General features: G+C 39.6%; 1 pseudogene; it reads right to left on the bottom strand.

Moving 5' to 3' along the window:
* The window catches only part of LOC143386479 (AT-rich interactive domain-containing protein 1B-like), a 232,276-nt pseudogene that overhangs the window by 25,121 nt on the left and 185,499 nt on the right, over nucleotides 1-21,656 (bottom strand).

Below are 21,656 nucleotides of genomic sequence, written 5' to 3'. Positions count from 1 at the left end.
AACTGCTATATGATACCAGTTTGATGATCTTGGTGATTCTGAAGTCTCTGTTGGAAAAATTCTAGGTGTAGAAACGTGGGGAGTGGGAGAAGGTGGTGGGAAGAGGTATCTGGATCACTCTCTCTGATGACCATCACTCACATGGGTCTGTGTCACTTAACTCATATCTGAGGATGCAGAGTCTTGAAAAAAGCTTTAATTGTTTCTTTCATAGGCCTTAGTCTGGTGTCCAGTGGGAAGGCCAAGAACAAAAGTCCCCTCTGTGTCCCCCAAAGTGGTAGCATGAGACACAGCAGGCCCTCAGTGACACTTATGAATGAAGACTTGCCCTTGGATAGTGATCTGGTCACCTTGGTCACCAGGATTGGAGGCTGTCTCCTGGGTGGGACCCAGGAGATTTTCATACACAGCTGGGGTAGAGAACTATTGGGGGATCAAAAAGGCATGTTTTGGAGTCAGATAGATCTGCCTCTGCTACCTACTGTGGGAATGTCCCTGGGCCACTATATTATTGTACTTTATCCTGTTATTAGAATTTCTTCATCTATTCTACCCCATCCCCTGTACTAAGTATTGAACCCAGGGCCTTACCTGTGCTAGGTAAGCATTCTACCACTAAGCTACTTCCCCAGTTTTTTTTTTATTTTTAATTTTGAGACAGGGTTTCCCTAAATTGGGCCTGTGATCCTTTTGCCTTAGCTGAGCTGCTGGGATTACAGTCTTGACACATGGCCTCCTCATCTAGGCTTTGGGTCTGTTGACCCTCCACCTCCTGGGCATATAGAAAGACAAAGGCCACAGTGTGACACTAGCTCATGATTTAGTACCCTCACATGTTTCTATGACAGGATACGTCCAACCAACTAGGCTCCTTACTGAAAAAATGGTAGGGCTGGGGTGAGCAAAGTAGGTGCCCAGGTCATAAGATTTAGGGGACACTTATTTTCAGAGTTAGGCAGTAGCTCACCAGGACCATGAGCACCTCCTGGAGCTCTGTACCCAGGCCACCTCCCCTGTTCCACTCTAGCCCAGCTCTACTACAAACCACACAGCAGCCTCCTCACTGTCCAGAGGTCATGGACGTGGCTTTACCAGGATGACTTAATTTCTGTGATAAGTTGCTCTGGACAGAGGGAAACAGTGAATGTGATTTATATCTGATCCAGATAAGTAATTCAGCCATTCACAAAAAATTTCTAAAGTGTTTATATGAACTCATGGCAGATTCCAGAGAATTCTAGAGCTACTGAGGTCACACTGGATTGTGGTAGAGCCACCCCTTTCCCCAACCAGAAGGTGACCTTCCAACAGGTTTAGCATTTCCTTTGTGAGAGAAAAACCTGATTCCAAACAGGTGTGGTGGTGCACTCCTGTAATTGCAGTGGCTTGGTAGACTGAGGCAGGAGAATGATGAGTTCAAAGCCAGCCTCAGCAAAAGCTACATGTGAAGCATGTAGTGAGACAGTGAGACCCTGTCTCTAAATAAAATACAAAATAGTGCTGGGGATGTGGCTTGTGGTCGAGTGCCTCTGAATTCAATTCCTGGTACCCCAAAAAAGAAAAACAAACAAAAAAACCCCTGAGTTCACATATTCAATGAAAGCTTCTGTAAAATTCTGCTTGCAATGACTTCTAATTCATTTACTCATTCTTACCTGGGCCAAACCTCCAATCTCTTTGACACAGACATAGAGCCGGAACAGGTCCAGGGGCTTCTTGCACACTGCAGGCAGACTGGAGACCGGGGAGCCCCTCTCTTCCATGAACGTCAGATACCGGTCTACCCACAGCTTCCTCTCTGGCTCGTTCCCCAGCTCGTAGACCTTTGTGATCTTCTCCCCAGTGGTGGTGGATGAACTGGACTTCTAGTGCCAGAGACAGCATGTGGAGACGGGCAGGGAGGTGGAGGGAAGAAGGTGAGGAAACAGTTGTGAGCCCACCAACAAGAAGAGACGACAGTAAAAACTATTGCTATCACATGACAGTCAGGAATGAAGGCTACTTGTTCAGGCACAGACTACACATTCTCTTAGTTAAGATTTTACTTTGACTTTAAATAAAAGGGCCCAAACTTTCCCTTTTAGACACTTAAAAAACTAAACCAAAATAAACAGAAACCTGCTTTAACTAATAAGCATTGAATCCCAGAAGGCAACATTCCAATGAAGTGTCATTGCATTTTTTAAAAGAAAAGGTTCTAGCTCAGAGAAGGATCACAGTGAATTAAAAATATTACCTGTCATATTGCAGAGCCCCCAAACTAAATCTATTCCTACTTTTCCTTGTCACACCAAGAATGGCTAGTGTGGGGCCAGGGCTGTGGCTCAGTGGCAGAGTCCTCACCTGGTGTCTTTGAGGCACTGGGTTCGATCCTCAGCACCACATAAAAATAAATAAAGGTATCCTGTCCATCTACAACTAAAAAAAATTAAGAAATAATATAAATAAAAGAATGGCTAGTGTGTGTCTCATGAAAACCCTGAATCACCCAGAGGAGTGACAGCGGCACTTGCTGAGAAACACAAAGTCTGGCCCTGAGCTGGCGCATGTGCCGGGCCAGGGATCAGCTCTTCCTGGCTCTCCCCACTCAACACTGCCCGAGCTGCTCTCAGGTGAAGGGGCTCTCAGGTTCTTCTTTTAATAGCTCTCAACTCCTGCTCCAGCCACACGTGGGCCTCACCCTCAGCACTTCTGTAAAAATGTTCACCTTCCCTCTGGATCGTGGATCTGGCCAGGTGGCTCTTTCAGTTCTATGCAGCCCTACTACATTCCTTCCTATCTTTTGTCTCTATCCTTGTAATAATGTATATGTATTTATAATATCTGTAATGCTAGGGTTATTGTGTAAAACCACTGCTAAGTTTTCAATAATGATTTCCCTGGGGGCCGGGGCTGTGGCTCAGTGGTAGAGGGCTGGCCTGGCATGTGTGAGGCACTGGGTTTGCTCCTCAGAACCACATAAAAATAAATAAGTAAAAGAAGGGTATTGTGTCCATCTACAACTAAAAAAATTAAAAGAAAAAAAAAGATTTCCCTGGAACAAATAATTTATTTCATTTTTTCCTGAGTATTTACTAGGCTGTCACTGGCAATATAGTCACTATTTGAAACAGTCTTGTTTTTTTTTTCCTTTTAATTTTTTTAGCATTAACATGGTTTAAAATATATAGCTGAAATTGGTGTGGGGGGGGTGGTCAATAACATGACTGACACTGTGCTTGGCTGTTACACCTTATTTCTTGACATGACCCTTAGTAATAAGTCAGGCGCTGAAAAAGAATGCCTGAGAACGGAACCCTCAGAGCCTCAAGAGTGGCAGCTCCCATCTGCCATGCCACTGTCCAAAGCCATCTGGCTGCATTATTAAGCCTTCACCTTTAGAATTACTGAGGCATAAAATCTTTACATAAAATATATAATTATGGGTGACGCAGTTGATGTAGATTAAAATGTAGAATGGTAGGATAAAAAATAGTGTGAGCTTTTGAGAACTGACTTTGCTGTTGATGTTAAAACTTCAACTCACTTAGAAATTACCATGATCATTGCTACTTTGTGGTACTAGGAATTTAACCTGTTGGCTCACTACCACTGAGCCAATCTGCATTCCTTTATTAAAATTTTTGAAATAGGGTCTCGCTAAGTTGCTGAAGCTAGCCTTGAATTTGCAATCCTCCTGCCTCATTCTCCCAAACTGCTGGGATTATAGGCATATGCCACCACTCGTGGCAAGAAATTATTTTAGGTAAGAACTTAAAACATACATCCATATCCATCCATATATCGTATGCCCACATGCATCCAGGTTATGTATACATATGTCCTTCCTTCTGTGCTATTGTACCCCAGGATTATTGGAGGTGGAAGACAAAGTGTCTACACGGCTCACACTGGACTCTCAGATTGCACTGCAAGACATGGGTGTTATCAGCAGGATGCTGCTGCCAGGTACATGCTAGTACTGAGTACTAGACACACTAGAAAAAAATAAGTCCTGTGTTTTCCAAAAGTGAAGTTTTGAAATAATAAGAAAATGAGGAAGAAAGTATTACCACCTGTAATCAGTTAAATTAAAAAACGTCTTCCTTCTTTCATGTCACTTGTGAAAAACTGAGAGGTAAAGTTTGAGATTAAAGATATGAGAAATAAAAGCAATCATTTCAATTTAAAATGACCAATTTTATCCTTACCCTAAATTTAAGATCCATTTGCCACCTATTTAATTTAAAAAAAAATTTTTTTAGTTGTAGTTGGATATAATACCTCTATTTTATATACTTATTTATATTTAAGTGGTGCTGAGGATTGAACTCAGTATCTCGCATGTGCTAGGCAAGTGCTCTACCCCTGGGGCACAATCCCAGCCCCTCCACCTGCCATTGGTCCTCTCTAAACTGAGACTGGGGAGTGGCTAATCATGACTGGGGTGTAGACAGGTTGCTCCTGCTATCGGAAGGCAGTGATGCCTATAACTTGGAGCAGGCCTGAGGTATGATTAGCTGCTTAGTTTGCATATATGTATTTTAACTCTTGTCACCTTTCTTTGTTAACTTGTGCTATCTCAATTTGTTCTCCTAAAATTAGAAAAATGTATAAAGATAAAAGGTTTATTTTTAATATTAAGATCTTCCCCCAAAGTACTTTTATGGCACCATAACAAAGGACACTGCACCGCACAGTCGGGCCTCCATCTGTTTGACAACAATCCTGGGGGACTATTTCAATCTGCCAGCACTTCATGTTTCCTTTGCAGTCCTTCATTACACAGTTGGTAAAACTGTTTGGCGTGTGCTTGTTGGTCTGACTGCACTCTTGACTAGACTTTAGGTTGAATCCACAGCACTTAGCACAGTGGCCATAACATTGATGGTCCTTATAGACATTTGTGTATGAAGTTTCCAATGGAAGGAAAAAGTGTGAAAAGTCTGGCAGCATTCAAATAAGAACCAAGAACCTATTCAATCAGCCTGTCCACAGGATTTCAGTGAGAAAGGTGTGAAGTGAATGTGAATGCAATCAGCAAGACTGCAGGCTGAAAGGCCTGCTCACTAGCCAAATTATTACCAGAGCTAGGATCTGGGTGTCTGAATATAGAAAAAGGACAGGAGGAGAAACAAGGCTCAGTAGATAAAGAGCACATGTGTCATTACTCTCTCCACTGACCAGGCTCAACACACCACTTCTTGACTGTAGGCGTTAGCCATGGGCTAAGGATGCAGCTCAGTGGTAGAGAACTTGCCTACCATAAATAAGGCCCTGGGTTCCTTCCCTAGGACTGAAGAAAACCAAAATAAAAAATTAATAGACTACAAGGAAACCTCTAGATAAAGGTCTTTACCATAGGCTCCCCTCACCATGCCCCCAGCAATGGACAAGCGATGGCCCTTCAGAAAGACCAGGTAACTTTTCCAGGTCACCAAGGACCATCTAATGCTGCTTGGGTGCTGTAAAAATTACATCCTACTGTTCTGAAACTGTTGTGGAGGCAAAGAAAGGAATGTAAATTGTTAAAAAACTACAGCAAGACATTCTTATGGTGCCACAAATGTTTTCATTGCATATACTTTAATTAAGGCTAAAAGTACATTTCCCTCAAGCCTTTTAGGCAGATTTACATTTTCACAGTCTTTACCATATGTTTGGTGATATGTATATGTGCATGTGTGTGGACAAGTGCTTATTTTTATTTTAGAATGTTTTGTAACAAAACAATGTTGGTCCACAGTACACTGTCAAAGCAACAGCAGGCTTATTATTTTGCCTCTTTTAGTCCTGCTGTTAGATGGGCTTTATTAGGGACATTATTAAGAACAATTGCAAGCACAAATTGAAGTGGTACCTCAGACAGAGCAGTTAAATATTCCTGAATCGCATATATTTGCAGTGACTGGATAGTGAAAATGACATGTGGTCCTTCATGATGCCCTCCTTTGGTCCCCCTTCCTGAATTACCAACTCATTAAAAAAAGTGGTTATTGCACAATATAGAGCAAGAGTATGACAACTTTCACTTTAGCAAACAGCTTCTCTAGCACCAGAGCCAAAAGTTTGCTTGTAAAATTTTAAACATAAAACAATTTAGAAGACTAAAGAATGTAGAAATATTTAGTAAATGTTAATATACAATTTCAAGTGTAATTGTATTAGAAACAGAAAATGGGGTCAAGGATTATTTGATTTTCTTACATTTAAGTAGAAAGTGGGATTTTGATGAGCTCTTCCTACAGACTTGCTGGATGGAGACAATCTGACCAGTAAGCTAGAAGCCAGTACCCACCCTCAGTCATTCTTTGTAATTCTGAGATTAGCAAGGTCTGTTTGTAGTGTCTTTTTTTTTAGTTGTAGATGGAAACAATACCTTTTATTTATTTATTTCTATGTGGTGCTGAGGATGGAACCCAGGGCCACACATTTGCTAGGCAGTGGTCTGCCACTGAGCCACAAACCCAGCTTTACAGTCTGCTTTTAGTAAATTATTATTCTTAATTATTGTCTGAAGTTTTAAAGGTTATTATTTTCTACCTCTGAAATTTTTCCTCTGAGTCAATGTGCGAGTGTGTTTGGAACATTATTTGAATTTTACCTTTTCATTTAAAAGCATTACTGATCCAAAATGCCGTTTCCTATATAAAGAGAGGAAAGAAGGAAGAAAGAAAGAAAGGGGGAGAGAGCGGGAGGGAGGGAGGGAGGAAGAAAAAATAACCAGGGTGGATTATGGGAAAAAAAAAACCCACACAATGTTGCTGCCTTCTGAGACTCAAAGCAAATAACATAGAGACACCAAAACTAAGGAGTCAACTCTCCCTGTTCTTCAGCCCTGCTTCACACATCCTGGAAGCATTGCATGTCTCATCTCGGGTTGCAATGGAAACACATCTCCAGGGAAGGCAAGAACAAAGTGCCCTTTCTTCCTCTGAAAAAGGAAAACGCTGGTTGTACCAGAGCTCGGTGTGAATTTCACAAATATTTACTAGAAAGACCAGCTCTTCAACCTGTCAAGCTCTATCTATTTAACCCAGTGAGCGGATAATCAATAGCAGACTCATTCTGGGTTTTGACTAGATTGCCAGATCCCTCATAGCCAGAATGGTCTTCCCTCTGACTCACTTTTCCTGGGCTGTGCTCTTCAATTAGTTGCCTTAAAATTGGCCCATTAATTAAGCCTTCTTGGCAACTAATTACATGTTAAAGATTTTTCAAAAAGATCTTTTGATTCCCTATATGAATGTAAAACAAAGGTTAATACAGCACATTACTCTCTCTCTTTTTTTTTAATGACACAGAATTAATTTCTTTAGTAGGCCCAACTCTAAGGACATTAAGGCTAAAAGAAGTCCCTGATACACACAATACCATTTGTTATTTATATATCATATGGAAATCACACATATTTCAAGATTATCAGCAGTCTTGTGCAGAACACCATTTTTCAACCTCAACTGATTGCAATATAGGTACACATTATTAATCTAAAAATTCACATGCACTAACATTTCTGTAAGTTTGTTAATTCAGACATATGATTTGAAAATGAAGCAAGGCTGATGTTATGCCACACCATACCCAGGTTGTATATTTATTTATTTAGGTAGGCAGTTTTGAAATATTTCAGATGGAACAGCCCAGGACAGACTTAGCTGGGCCAAATGTATCACTTAATCCATAGCTGTCATCAGTTCCCATGTAAATGGAGAAACAGCTTGTTTGGAGAATGCCCCCTGAGTTCAGATCCAGCACGTTTTGTGCGGGGGCACTTCACCAAACAGCTGTTACCAGAAACCAACTTTTACAATGCACATAAACAGTACTCATTTTATTACCAATGCAATCATTTATAAAGAAAACCTTTTCACAGATCAATAATAAAGAAAAAGTCTTATAAAACAAACCAACAAGCAAGCATTAACATAGAATTAATTAATTATCCAAAACCCCCCAAAATCAAAAATAACAAACAACCAGAGCCACTTACAGGGCTTGATGGAGTCTTTGGCCAGCCTGGGCTGCTAATGCTATCGCTCTCATTTCCATGAAAGGAGGAGATGCTGGCAGAGCTGGGGGACATTGGGGAAGGGACTGGCAGGTTGCCGGGGGTTGGGGGCTGAGAAATACCCTGAGAGCTGTAGCTATCCTGTGGTAGAGGAATAAAAAAAATAAAAATAAAAAAAAATAACAAAGGTAGGGCAAACTTTATTTAAAATAACAAAAAGTACATCCAGTTTAACAGACTATATATATATATATATATATAAAGACATGTACAAACACACACACAAACACATGTATTAGGTATTAAAACAACATTCTTAATTAGTATGATTTGGTAAGTTTGCTGGATGCTGGATAAGGCCACAAAGCCACCATGCTTACTTCAAGCTTACATGGCATGCTAAGCATGGGTTACCCAATGTGAAAGAAAGGAAAAAAAAAGCTGTTAACCTTATTTATCAAATAAGGCAGGAAAGCAAAATATTAAGTATGTTGTTGTTGCTGGGCGGCCAAAACAGGAAGCTACAAACTGAAGGCAGAGAAAATGGCTGCAAGGATCAAAACCAGGCAAGATCCCTCACTTCTCCCCACCCCCAAAGCATTTCTCAGGTGGGTCTTGTCCCCACCCCCTTCCCCAACATATGAGTTAATGCCATAAGAACTAGTAACTTTCAGATCCACACCATGGAGGGGGTGGGGAAAGAAAAGACTAGAACATGTTGCACAAAATGAAGGCATGCAGGAGAGAAGAGACCAAGAGAACAAAAAGGGTAGCCAGCACCAGGGAAGAGTAGCAGCATGGCAGCTTTGGTCAGGCAGCACCCACACCGCGTGCAGGGGAGGAAGTACCTTCGACTTGCTATCGGGCTGTGGAGTGCCTTCTTCTTTGCCATCTGCTTTGAGAGGCACGGGCAGTTTGGATTCACCGGGAGACATCATATCTGCAAGACCCATAGATGCTAATCGAAAACAGGATAAAGAGTCAGGATTATACATGTGATTTGTCCGACTGTGCTGCCAGCACTGTTACTGAGTAAGGCATGGGACACCTGAGTTTCCCTTCAAGGAAGAAAAGAAGAGAGAAATGGTAACTGGGAGCATTCTTATTTCTGAAATGTGAATAGCACCACATTTTGGCAATCCTTCTTGTAAAAGAAAAAAAAAGAAAAGTGACAACCATTCTGTGTGTTGAAGACCTACCCCACCGAAGGCCAACTTATTATCAATATTATTTAGTTATAACAGACTAGGCAACAAATGGAATAAGCAACTGTTTACATGCTCATCAGGGTTTGGAAGCAAACACTAGGTATGTATATCCATCCATTACCTGGGTGCCAGAGGGCTTAGTGACTTCTGATATCCTCAGTTCAAATAATCTATAGTTTGTGAAATTATCTGAAACTTCTTATTGCTTCATTCAAATTTTTTATTTATTGCACACGGTCTAGTCTATAATAAGGGAAGATGATTAGCCAAATGACTTCAAAAACAATAATTGGAAAAGACCTTTTGCAGGGAAGGCTGTGCATTTCTTTGCAAGGTGCTGGGGTGTCCCTGCAGCCTGGCACACTACTTCCAGTCCTCAGCCCCTTGACAGCCAGCTCAGATCACCACTGCAGGGGGAAAGCCACCCATGCAATGGGCTCCCTCTAGGCCTCACAGCTTCACCAGAGAACACTTAATTTGCACACCTTTATCACAGATACTAACGGACATCTTCAGGTTAAAACTATGGGTTTTGCCTGAAATATACTTAGTGGAACTCTGCCTTGTCTATGTTAAGGGAATTCAAACATGCTAAAACTTATTGGTGGGGATATGAGGTCTTAATTATCACGCAATTGAAAACTGACCATGGTATCTATATTGACATTCACTAGAATGTGTGTATTGATGCTTAGACAAAATTCAGGCATGCAGATTTAAACTAGAATGGACATGATGGGTCAGAGAATCTTCCACAGGAAATATGTAATTATATTTCATTTTTTGATTTGTCCAAATTATTTTTCTAGGTCTTTCATATGTTTATAAACATATTGTATTTGTTATTTGAAATAGAATTGTAATGAAATAATAAAGATTGTATGAAATAATAAAAATTGCAAATTTAAAAAAACAAACAAACAAAAAAAAAACTACGGGTTTTGATTTCTTTCTAAAGGAAGAACAAGGACTCAGCAGGGAATTGGTATAACTATCCAGGGAATCACAGCTGAACTTCCAAAGAAACCAGCTGTGAAAACCATCTGTACAACCCTGACTGGAGATGCTTCAAGTGGGACATCAAACAGATGCGTGGAGAGGACTGTGAGGCGGGGAGGCGAGGGGGTGGGAGAGAGCATGAGCCTTATAAAGGAGGGGAAACCAGAAATTGATCCCTGTCAGAATTACATGAACCCGAGGTCTGATGGGCAGAACCCGGTTCACATGCTGCAAAGGCGAGAGTGCTGGTTCAGCCAGGCCGTACACACAGGGCACCATGTGCCAAGGGTGGGGGTGGCAGCTTTAAAAAAAGACTCCACAGATTGCCCACTACAAAATGATTATTGCACATATTCATATATTACTATGTTTTAGAAAATAATTAGTTTTAATTATAGCAGCGAGAGAGTGAGCAGGCTCTGGTGAATTAGCTGGCAAGCTCCGTGGTGCTAATTTGCTAATATCATTAGCATCGCTGCAGGTTGAGACCATAGGTCCTGCCAAAAAAAGCCTACCATGCCACGTGCCCACGAGTTTACAACAGCACACTCAATAATGCACTCTGAAATCCTGTATTTTCCACCATGGACACACTGGCTGGTTTTTCAAAGCCCATTCGAAGCCCTGTCAGCCCTTAAAGTCATCACAACACACACAAATCATAATTGGGATGTTTTTCTTTGTCTTTTCAAATTACTTTCAATACTTAAGACTTTAAGAACTGGAACAAAAAGCTTTTTCAAGTGATGCAGCTGCAGAGAAAAATCTATTGGGATCAGGTAAAAATGCTGTTATTTTTGTGAATGTGTGAAACCTCAAAAAAGCAGCTGAGAGATATTACACCAGGAAGACAGCCTTGTTCAAAGTGCTAGATTGATTTCGTGCAGTTTCATCTCTGGGGTCTAACAAAGTAAGAACCTGTACATTGAAAAACACTCCTTCCAGAAGAACAGAAGGGTCAAAAACCGGCACAAGGTGAGGAGAGGGCCCTGTGCACCACAGCTGCACAACCCTGCTCTGTCTTTCATGAGGGTCGCAAGAACAACAGCACCCAGCTCCAGAGAACGCCGTGGCACGTGGCTTCTGCTAAGGCCTGCTTCTCCACTGGTGACGGCTTACTCACAGTTGACAGTATTTCTAAGTCATGTCTGAATATTATTTTGAAAATAGGAATAGTAATATCATATTTTATGCATTAAAGGTGTTAAAGTACACATAAGCAATTTCGAATCATAAAGAACTGGGCTAATATGTATTATGATAATCAGTGATAATTACTGACTTAAAAACCAGACTTACATGACTATAAGCATATGTTGGTTTGAAACTCCTCAAATTTCTTCATTCTCTATTATACATTTTAAAATGGGCATTTTGAATGTGCAAGTAAGATATCTGTCAAAAATTGCATTGCCTGATAAATGAGAACTGAGGAAGGCATGGCTGCTGATCAGCATTGCTGACATTGCCCAAAATCCTACCAGTTGTTCCTTTTGCAAGTCAAGTTTTGCTTCTTAGGAATGTGTAACCTCAGCTGTATTTCTCTGTGACTTAAGAAATGCCATTACTGCCCAAGAGAATGGGGAATGAGAGGATTTACTGCTTGAAAAACTTCTCAATAAGTCATTGGTCATCTTGGTAATTTACAGAGGAGGTGATCAATCACCAGAAGATACATCCTACCCATTAAAGTGAGCCCTTGGCCTCCTTCCAGCCCATCCAGTTGAACTAGAGGTTCTGTACCAAGGGCGTGCATGGGATGGTTTCTCTCTGCCATTGGCTTTCAGAGCACGATTATAAGTTTTGTTATTGTATCAATGATCCTATAGCCCAAAGGAGCACGGTTTTGGAAAAGTGTCTGAGGTGATTAAATGAAGTAAAAGGAGGTTTATATTTCCTAGGAATAACTGGAGTAAAGAATCTTGTAGCCATTTCTGAGCACATAATTGACCCTTATCCGTGTAGATAATGATAGTCTATAAAATTTGGAAATGTGGGCTGGGGTTGTGGCTCAGTGGTACAGTGCTTCCCTAACACATGTGAGGCACTGTATTTGATCTTTAGCACCATATAAAAAATAAACAAAATAAATTTACAAAGGATAAACAAGAATGACTTTTTAAAAAATGATTTGGAAACATGATGTCAATGGTTAGTTCAGGGACTGTAAAATGCACAGTGAGCATCAAGTACCCATCCCTTTTCTTTTCAGAATATGGGAAAAAAACAGAAGGCAGACTGAAGGAAACAGAAGGGTAAAATAAGGACAGGAGGAATTGAAGAAAAAATTTAAATGTTGTACTTCTAATCAAGGAACTTGTCACGGTTTAGATGTGCGGTATCCCCCAAAAGCTCACATGTAAGAAAATACAAGAGGATTCAGTGGGGAAATGCTTAGGTTGTGAGAGCTTTAATCCAATCAGTGAATTTATCCCTTGATGGGATTAATTAGGTGGTAGCTGGAAGCAGGTGCAGTGTGGCTGAAGGAGGTGGGTCACTGGGGCCTGGCTTTAGGGTACATATTTGTATATGGCAAGCAGAGTCTCTCTTTGCTTTCTGATCATCATGTGAGCTGCCTCCCTCTGCGACAACCTTCTACCATGATGTTCGGCCTCACCTTGAGCCTAGAGGAATGGAGCCTACTGTACCTGCCTTGAGGCCTCTGAAATTGTGAATCCCCAACTTCTCCTCCTCTGCAATTGTTCTTGTTGGGTCTTTTACTTGCAGCAGCAAAAGAGCTGACTAAAACAGAACCCAAAAGTTAGAGGAAGTTAAATCTAGAATCATAAAATAATATTGTAGTCTGGTTAACTTGGGTCAAATCTACTATCATTTTTATTTTCAAATATTGTGGAACTTTAAGCAACAGCTGTTTTCTATATCCTGTAGTTTGTGAACAGCCTGCCTCTGCAGACATTCCCTGACACACTGGCCTGAAAACCTACTTTTTCTCCTGACCACATCAAGGCAGGTCTGAGGTGATTATATGCTGCCTCCTGACCTGCAGGTCTGACCAGTGAGTTCTTTGCTCTTCAGACAGGAAAAAGACTTTGGGAAATAGGAGCAATTGGGAAACTTTTGGGAAATAGGAGCAATTGGGAGACATTTTGCCTTTCTTCTCTCTTGCAAGCACTCTATGGAGACTAAAGTGAGAAGTGGCCCCTAAAGAACAAGCATAGATAATATACTCTTTTACGGAGTGGATTTAGTGACTCCAGTTTTTAAAGCTATTTACAAAAAATTTTCTTATACTGCTTCTACTTTTAAATATATCAAGCACTTCTAAATATTTAGAAGGACTTGATACTTCATATAAGAACTTGTCTGCTATGCATACAGCATGCATATTAATAGTTACAATATGAGTTATCTTCTAATCTGAACATTTTGACCTTGAATCATTCCCTCCTTACTTCCTTCTCTCCACCTCCAGTCTAGTGGACATATGTGATGCTTAGAGATGGTTGAACAAATTCATATCTAAAAGTGGTCTTCAGAGGACAAGCTTTCTTGTGAATTTCAACAAGAAATGTAAAAAATGTTCTAATTTTTCTACTTTGTCAAACACTAGCAACCTCTTTAATATGTAGACTACTTGTTGCAAATTTGGGACTCATTTTTCCTTTATATCACAACAAAACAAAATGCATAAAACATACAGAAAAATGTTGTCTGAAAATGAACACACTAGCATAAAACCTTTTGCAATGGCTTCCCTCCAACCTTCTTCAAAATACTAAACAAGTACAGATGGTACAATACTGCTCACAACAGTGGTTTAATAATTCCATTCAAAAAGATAATATTTCATGTAAATTTTAGAAAAAAGATATTTTAAAGGTGACATTTTACTACCTTCAAGTTTAACGTACATCAGGCACTTCTAAACATCTAGAAAGACCAGGTATTTCAAGCAAGAACTCAAATTGGTTCAATGTGCACACAACGATCTTGAATAAACTGTACACATGTAATAATACTTTTAATTTTAAAGGGTCTACCTATGAACATTCCCATACTTCACCAACCCAGTGGGCTTTCATACTCACATTTTCAGAAAACAATCTTTTCTAGGAATTTTAATAAAAAATGTAAAATTTACTAGTTAACTATCACTTGCCATACACTGGCAATCTCATTAACATCTAGAAAAAGTACATAGCGTAGATTAGTACTCATTTGTCCCTTGTGTACATTATATACAAATCAAAATAAAACAAAATGCACAGACATTAGGAACAATGGTTACTCTTTTCTCATAAGCACACTGGCATAGAACTCTGCATTTCGTCTTCTTCAGAGAACCAGTGCACAATGTGTATGCACCCTTGAAACAACATTTCAAATGAATTTTAACAAAAAAATTAATAAAATATGTTATATATTTACAACTTCTACTTTCAACATGAAGATCAGGCACTTCAGAACATCTAGGAAGGCTTGATATTTCCAAAAGAGTACTTAGCATTGTCATCTATAAATTCGATAATGAGGACTAAAATGCACACATACACACACACACACAAAAAAAAACAATGGTTTTAATATGAAAAACATCTTTTACATATGACCAGTTTGGCACAGGACAGTTTTTTCATTCTTCTCTAGGGCTTCTAATCCATGTCCTCTGATCCAGTCAACAAATGTGGGCCAGTAACACTGCTAGTGTCACTTCTATCATACATAGGCATCTTTACATCTGCAATGTCCAGATACAGGAAGTTTTCTCTTAAAAGGTGGGGAGTAAAGTTAAAAACAACTTTTACATGTTATATACATAGGCTATGGAGAGCAGAGCTCTGAGTTCCTCCAGGATGTATAGAACAGGAGTTTTCAGGCTGTGTCTAACCCTGCTTTACGCCATTTTTGTAAACTCAGTAGGTTGCCCTGAGTTACTCCACTTTGAATCCAAATGCCAAAGAAGGATAACTCCACACCTTGTTTGTTCAAGTAAACAACCACCATCTGCCCTGCAAACCATATGGTACAAACTGATGAACAACTTATTCATGCCAATTTATCAAACTAAATCAGGAGCACCTGGCTACATGGACATCCCAAATCATATCAGGAACTAAAACACAGGAGCTTATCAACCTCACTGGATACAACCCACTCACCTGAGACTCATGAAAGAAGGAAGTCCCCAAAACTGGACATGAGGGCTCCCTGATCATGTCACCTGGTTATCCCTCCTGAATCTTGCTCAAGGAAAGAAAAAACGTGTCAGCAATGATCCTTTGGTTCTGTCCCTGCAGGGTTCAGCACAGTAAGGTTTCTCCTGCCTGTAAGGAAGATTCATGGCTCACTCCAAGCCTGCACATCAAGCTAACCCTTTAAGCTGATCTTCTGAAATTCCCTTCAGTCCAGATCCTCTGTCTTAACAACTCAGAAGAACTGGTTCATTAAAACCCTATCTGACCACCTACGTGGTCTTTGCATTCATATCTGCCAGCTGCCTGTGCTTTTGGTACAGCATTCTGCGGCTCCCTTAACCCTTTCTTAATCTTCCTACGAGATATATATATATATATATATATATATATATATATATATATATATATATATATATATATATATATAGTTTGAGTGGAGATTATATATATATATGAGATACACACATACACACACATATGTGTGTGTGTGAAGTACAATGTGTAATTTGAGAGTTACAGATATCAGAAATTGTGATTGGAATGGAATAAAAGAATTTGAGATTGCCCAGTGACCCACCAGTATTCAGTGAATTGCATCTCCTGAAAGTGGTGTAGCTTGTGAACTGATTGTTATTCAGAAAATTCTGACAGTGTGGAAAGTCGGCACAAAGGTGTTAGGTCTTTGTTAAGGCATAGCTTGCTCAGGACACAGGCCTTCTATTAATGGCCAGTAAGTGCCTCCTTAGGGTGGTGGTCATCATCAATTGGCCAAATGTGGCACGAATCCCTCTTTTCTCACCTTCATGGAATCAAGACCACTGGCCCAAAGGTGGCAAACCGTCCACCCATTGTCAACAGGGTTTTGCTCACCTTGTGGGCTCCTTAAGGCCTCAGTTCCATGTTATCAGGACAAGGTGAGGTCTCACCCAACTGGCATGGAGCTGTCACACTACGACCCAGAGCTGTGCACCTGCAGGGCTCCATTGTCCCACCTAGTGTCTGAGCTTTCGGCAGCTCTCTGGCTTTAGCCGCCAATGCTTCTCGCCACGCCACGCCACTCAGCGTCCGCAGCCACACAGAGACGCCTTCCTTGGCGGCTGGCGGGGACTTGCCCCGCAGTAGAGGGTGGGCTCTGGTTACCCTGCACCCCCTGGGTCCTGGCTCTGGCAGGCCAACATCACCTGATATGAGGTCAGGGCGGGACGGAAGAGGTTCCTGGTGCTTTGAGGCCCGGCAAAGCCAGTGCGCAGCGGCAGAAGGCTCCAGCTCTGCCTGGCAGAGGTGACCCTGGCCTGGGGCTGGAGGCTCCAGGTAGCACAGAGAACAGCTGGTGCTCCGTTTCTTATGGGGTCCTCTGCAGAACTCAGGTCCCTGACTTTGGTTTTACTGCTTGGGACACTACTAACACCACCACCTCGTCAGTGCGCATGTTCCATTTGAGACTCTTCTGCTGCTCTTTTCAGAGTTGACCCATCTCAGTTGGACATCTTCAGCTCAGGTGTCACTCAAAGTCCTTCCTGATATCTTCCCCCGCCACCTCAAACCAGGTCGGGTCTCCCTATTATGGGTGCTCACAGAACCATGTGCCACTCCCCTATGGCATTGAACATTTGTTTATTACTGACATCATTTGATCGGTTATTTGAGTATGGAAGTTTGAAGTTGGTATGATTGATTGATGTTTGTTATTGTCCAAGTTCCAACTTAATGTCTAGAAGGAAAATCCCCCGGATATAAAGAAGAGCTATCCCAGGTCCCAGGTACAAGTGTGGTACACTGCAGCTAACAGAAGGACCCACCCACCGTGAACAATAGGGAAAAGCAGCAGGAGAGGAGATTAGGAGGGAGATGGGGAAGGATAAGATTAACATTTAAATCAGTGTACTTTGGAAAAAGCAGATCACACTCTATATCCTGGAGTGGATTCATCCAATCATTTGAAAGTCTTAATAGAAACAGACAGGACCTCCCTCCCAGGACTGTGCACTGCCAGCTGACTGCCTTCAGACCCAAATGGCAGCTTTCCTCTGGGTCTCCAGGCTGGTGGCCTGCTCTGCAGATTTAGAACAGGCCAGCCTCCACGAATGCACAAGCCAATTCTTTACAATAAACCTCCCTCCATATATACAAAATCTATTGGTTCTGATTCTCTAAAGAACCCTGTGCCAATACAGATGCCTTCAATTCTTTTTAGACACCAATCAATCCAGAATTTTGGAGCTAATTCTGAAACTTGCAAGCAGCTTGGTATTCTGCACACTTACACAAAGGAAAGGGGTATCAAGAACCTTTCAAACCTGCTTATGAAACTCTTACCAGATCTCTTCTGGTTTGCCCAGTTCCTAAACTCTGCTGCATATTCTTTGTTCCACTATCCATTTGGCTTTCTGCCTATATTTTGGATTCTCTACTCCAGTCATCCCCTGGGATCTCAACAAATGACTGATAGGGCACCCAAATGGGGAAAGTAGGCCTTTGGGTCTCCTACAGAAAATCTCTGATTGACCCTATGACCCCCTCTCTTCTCCTAACACTTGAAAATATGGTTCTTTGTGGCTATTCTGGTTACTCTGTTTGTCTGTTATTTTCCCTTCAAACTTGGTGCCATCCCTAGTACCCACAGACTCTGCTCCTGCCAGCGTCTCCGGCAATTCGACTTTGCCTTTGACAAAAGGCACACACTAAGGAAGTGCTCACACTAAGGAAGTGCCTAAAAGTTCTCCCCACCTACAGAAGAATTAAACATAGTTACACACACATACACACACCCAATAGTGAACATTGTTTATAAAAATAAATAAAATTATTTTTCTGTATCCATGTTTTTATACTAATGTAACTTTATATATTTGTTTTGATGATCTAAAGCTTGTTTGTAGTAGACGTCTCCAGAAGAACTCATGGGAACAATATGTCCTTAGTTATGAGTTAAATATACCAATATATTTTCCATCTTTATACTTGAAAGTCCATATGGATGGATATAAAATCCTTGGATTCTATTTTCTTTTCTAGGGGATATTGTAAGTATCACCACAATTTTATCTGCAATGAAGAAAATATTGATGATTAATTGACCTTTTTCACTTAAGAAAAGTGTGCTAACTGTACTGAAGTGTTTGGTTGTGTCTTTTTTTCTTTGAAGTCTACAAATTTCATTAAATATGTCTAAATATTGGTCTATGTGGAACAATTTTTCTTAAGTATGTAATAAACTATTTTAAAAAATGTAATTTTAAACTCTTTTCTTCAGGAAAAATAGTTAGAATTTACTATTCACTATAATTCTATAGTTTTGTACTTCTTTTGAGACACTTATTATATCATGCTAAATCTCCTTGCATATCTTTAAATTTACAACTTTCTAACAAATCATTTTTATGTTTTTCATTTCTTTTTGGCTATTTTATCCACTCTTCTGTTTCTTCATACTTAATTTTAATTTCTGAAATTATTTTTGAATTTTATTCATAATGCTATATTGAGATCTAACACATGTCCAATTATGACTTGTCATAATTAATATCTTGCATCATTATCTTTATATAGTTTCTCTTTCTTTGAAATATGTTATAGTTCTCATCTTTTTGTGGTCATCTTTTTTCTAGCATGTTTCCTTTGATGGAGAAGTATATTCTGTCACATATTTTTCTTATAAGATGATATAAAATTCTATCTTAATATTTCTGTTATTATATAAGAAATTAGGGAATTTTGTTATTTCTTTTCATTTTGTATTTCTAGAATACCCACTTCTATTGTTTCAGTGTGATATTCAAAATATGTTTTCTTTCTTTTGGATGGCTCCTGTTTTTCTCCTTCCCTTTCCTCCAGGATTTCTTCTTGTTTTATCTGTAATGCACAGTTCCTCAGTGTGAGGATTTTTCTGAAAGAAAACTTTGGTGTCCTAGTTATGTGTCTCAAACTTTTCATTCTCTTTAGGGCTTGTACCGACTCTCTGCATTCACTCACTTTTAGAGCTTGCAGGTCCTTTCCAAAATCAGCCTGCAGTTTTAAGTTGGCTTTCTGAGGTTTCCAGTGAGCCGGTGTCCCTCTGTTTTGCTTAAGGAATTATCCTGACCATTAGCTATCTGGTCATTTCCCATGGTATCACCCTGCAGATTTCACAGCACCATGGGTATTGTGGCTGGTGAAATCTTGTCCTCACATTGCTGTATTTTGTGGTCTATGGTTTTAATAATATTAAACAGTGTGAATACAAATATTTTCTGGTGTAATTATATTATTTGTGTCTTTCTTGCTGCTTAGACAGGGCTTGAGAAAGATTTTCAAATTATACTTTTATTTCCATTTTTGAGAAAGTCCTTGAGTTATTTATTATTCTTCACTATTCTAGCTATTTCATATTATCATTCTCACTTTGTGGAAGGGAAGGTTGGGCTTTAGGGATTAGGCAGTATTTTAATTCAAACCTCTAGTAAAAGTTCAGATATAAAATTATCAATTTTTTTCAAGAGTATGAATTACTGGATATTTTCATCAGCTGCTTTTAAGTCTACTTAAAGCTGACAACCCAAGGGTAAACAGAAAATGAAGAGGTGGAGAATAGGAAGACAGTCTGTGCTAGTTCCATGTTGAGAAAATGGAACCATCATAAATCCTGATGCTTAGCTCATGAGAAAATGAAGGAAGGACAGTGTGTCCAGGGACTTCCAAATTAAGAGAAAACCATGAACTGAGAGAAGAAGGGTCAACAGGGATCTGTGAAAGAACATTGTAAAACATAGGCAAGACTTTGGCTTCTATGAGAGGGCATCAAAGTTTTGCAAGGTGTGCACAAAAAAAATGATAAGAGAACTCATAAGTGTAAATTAGGTCTTACAGTCTTGGGCTCTGAATTATTCACTGACACTAAGTCCAAGAGCAAGAGCGTGGAGAATAGGATATATCAAAAGAATGCATGGATCAGTTGAATCTTAACCATAGCTGGAATCCAAGTGGTACACAACGAATAGAGAATCCAGACTGTGAGGCTGGAGAGTAAACCTAGGAGAGGCCAGCCCCTGATGAAGAAATAAGAAGAAGAATGACTCATTGTTTCTGGGAAGAGTGGGTATGGGTGCCCTGGCACCAGGTGGCATAATCCGAAATGAAAGAGAAGTGCTACTTTAGTTTGAAACTGGAAAGCACATTCTTTAGAAAGCCATATTATCTTTTATAGTTTTTAGAATCCTGCTTCAAAGGGTCCATAATATACACAGGTGAAGATATTGTGGCAATAATGATTCCATTTCTTTGCTTTTTATATCAGCTATATTTTAATACAGCCCTGGAGACTTTATGAGTTGGTTTTGTGATGTCTCTTAGAACACTGTAACTTTTGGTATTTTCCCCATTCTTATTCAACAAAGCAAATGCATCAGGAAAACAAGTGTAAAGGAAAATGCCTGTGACTCACATATTATTTTTATATGCCTGCACATCTGTAAAGATGTTAAAATTCAGGTAGTTCTATTAAAAAAAAACTAAGCATACAGCATCATTAAAATATAAATTTTAAAATCTGTAAATTGAGACTGCATTTCATGTCCATCAACCCTGTGGTGTAAATAGAAGTCTTACCTTTCTCTTTAAACTTTGACTGCTTTTTCCAAACTTGGTATGATTGACAAGAATTTGCATAAAAACACTGCATAATGTCATGTAGATTAAAAGACAAGATTACTGTCCAGGCTATTACTCAGCAATATTTTTAAAGACCTATTTATTTAAAAGTCTTACATTGTTCTGTATTATGAGTCATCTCACCACCTCCAATGAATTAAGTGACTCTGACTTGTGCAGCTTTTCAAAATGTATCTTTATTATGTATATTAAGAAATACAGCATGTTGTTTTACTGTATTTTTACATAGTAAAATTATAAGGATAGTCAAACAAATAAACATATTTATAATCTTTTTTATTTAACCTTTTATTTATGGTAAGAATACCTAAAATCTACTCCCTTAGTAAGTTTTTGGTAAACAATGCAGTATTATTAACTATTGTTCTCATGCTGCACACTAAATCTCTAGACTGATTCCTTCTGTCTTAATGCAAATTTGTACTCTTTGATCTATTTTTCACCCTTTCCTTCCTTTTCCTGCTCCAAACAACCACTGTTCAAATCTGTTTCTTTTTATTTGATTTTTCTTTTTTTTTAATGCAAGTATGAGAAAGATAATAGAGAATTTGTCTTTTTTGTGTCTGGCTTATCTCACTTAGCTAAAGTCCTCCGGGTTTATCCAGGGTGTTTCAAATGGTAATATCTTCTTTTTTTAGGGCTGAATTATGTTCTATT

The sequence above is a fragment of the Callospermophilus lateralis genome, unplaced genomic scaffold (genome assembly GCF_048772815.1).
Source record: "Callospermophilus lateralis isolate mCalLat2 unplaced genomic scaffold, mCalLat2.hap1 Scaffold_1096, whole genome shotgun sequence".
In the NCBI taxonomy this organism is placed as follows: Eukaryota; Metazoa; Chordata; class Mammalia; order Rodentia; family Sciuridae; genus Callospermophilus; species Callospermophilus lateralis.
The sequence above is the reverse complement of the archived record's forward strand: the minus strand, read 5'-3'. Positions and strand labels throughout refer to the sequence as shown.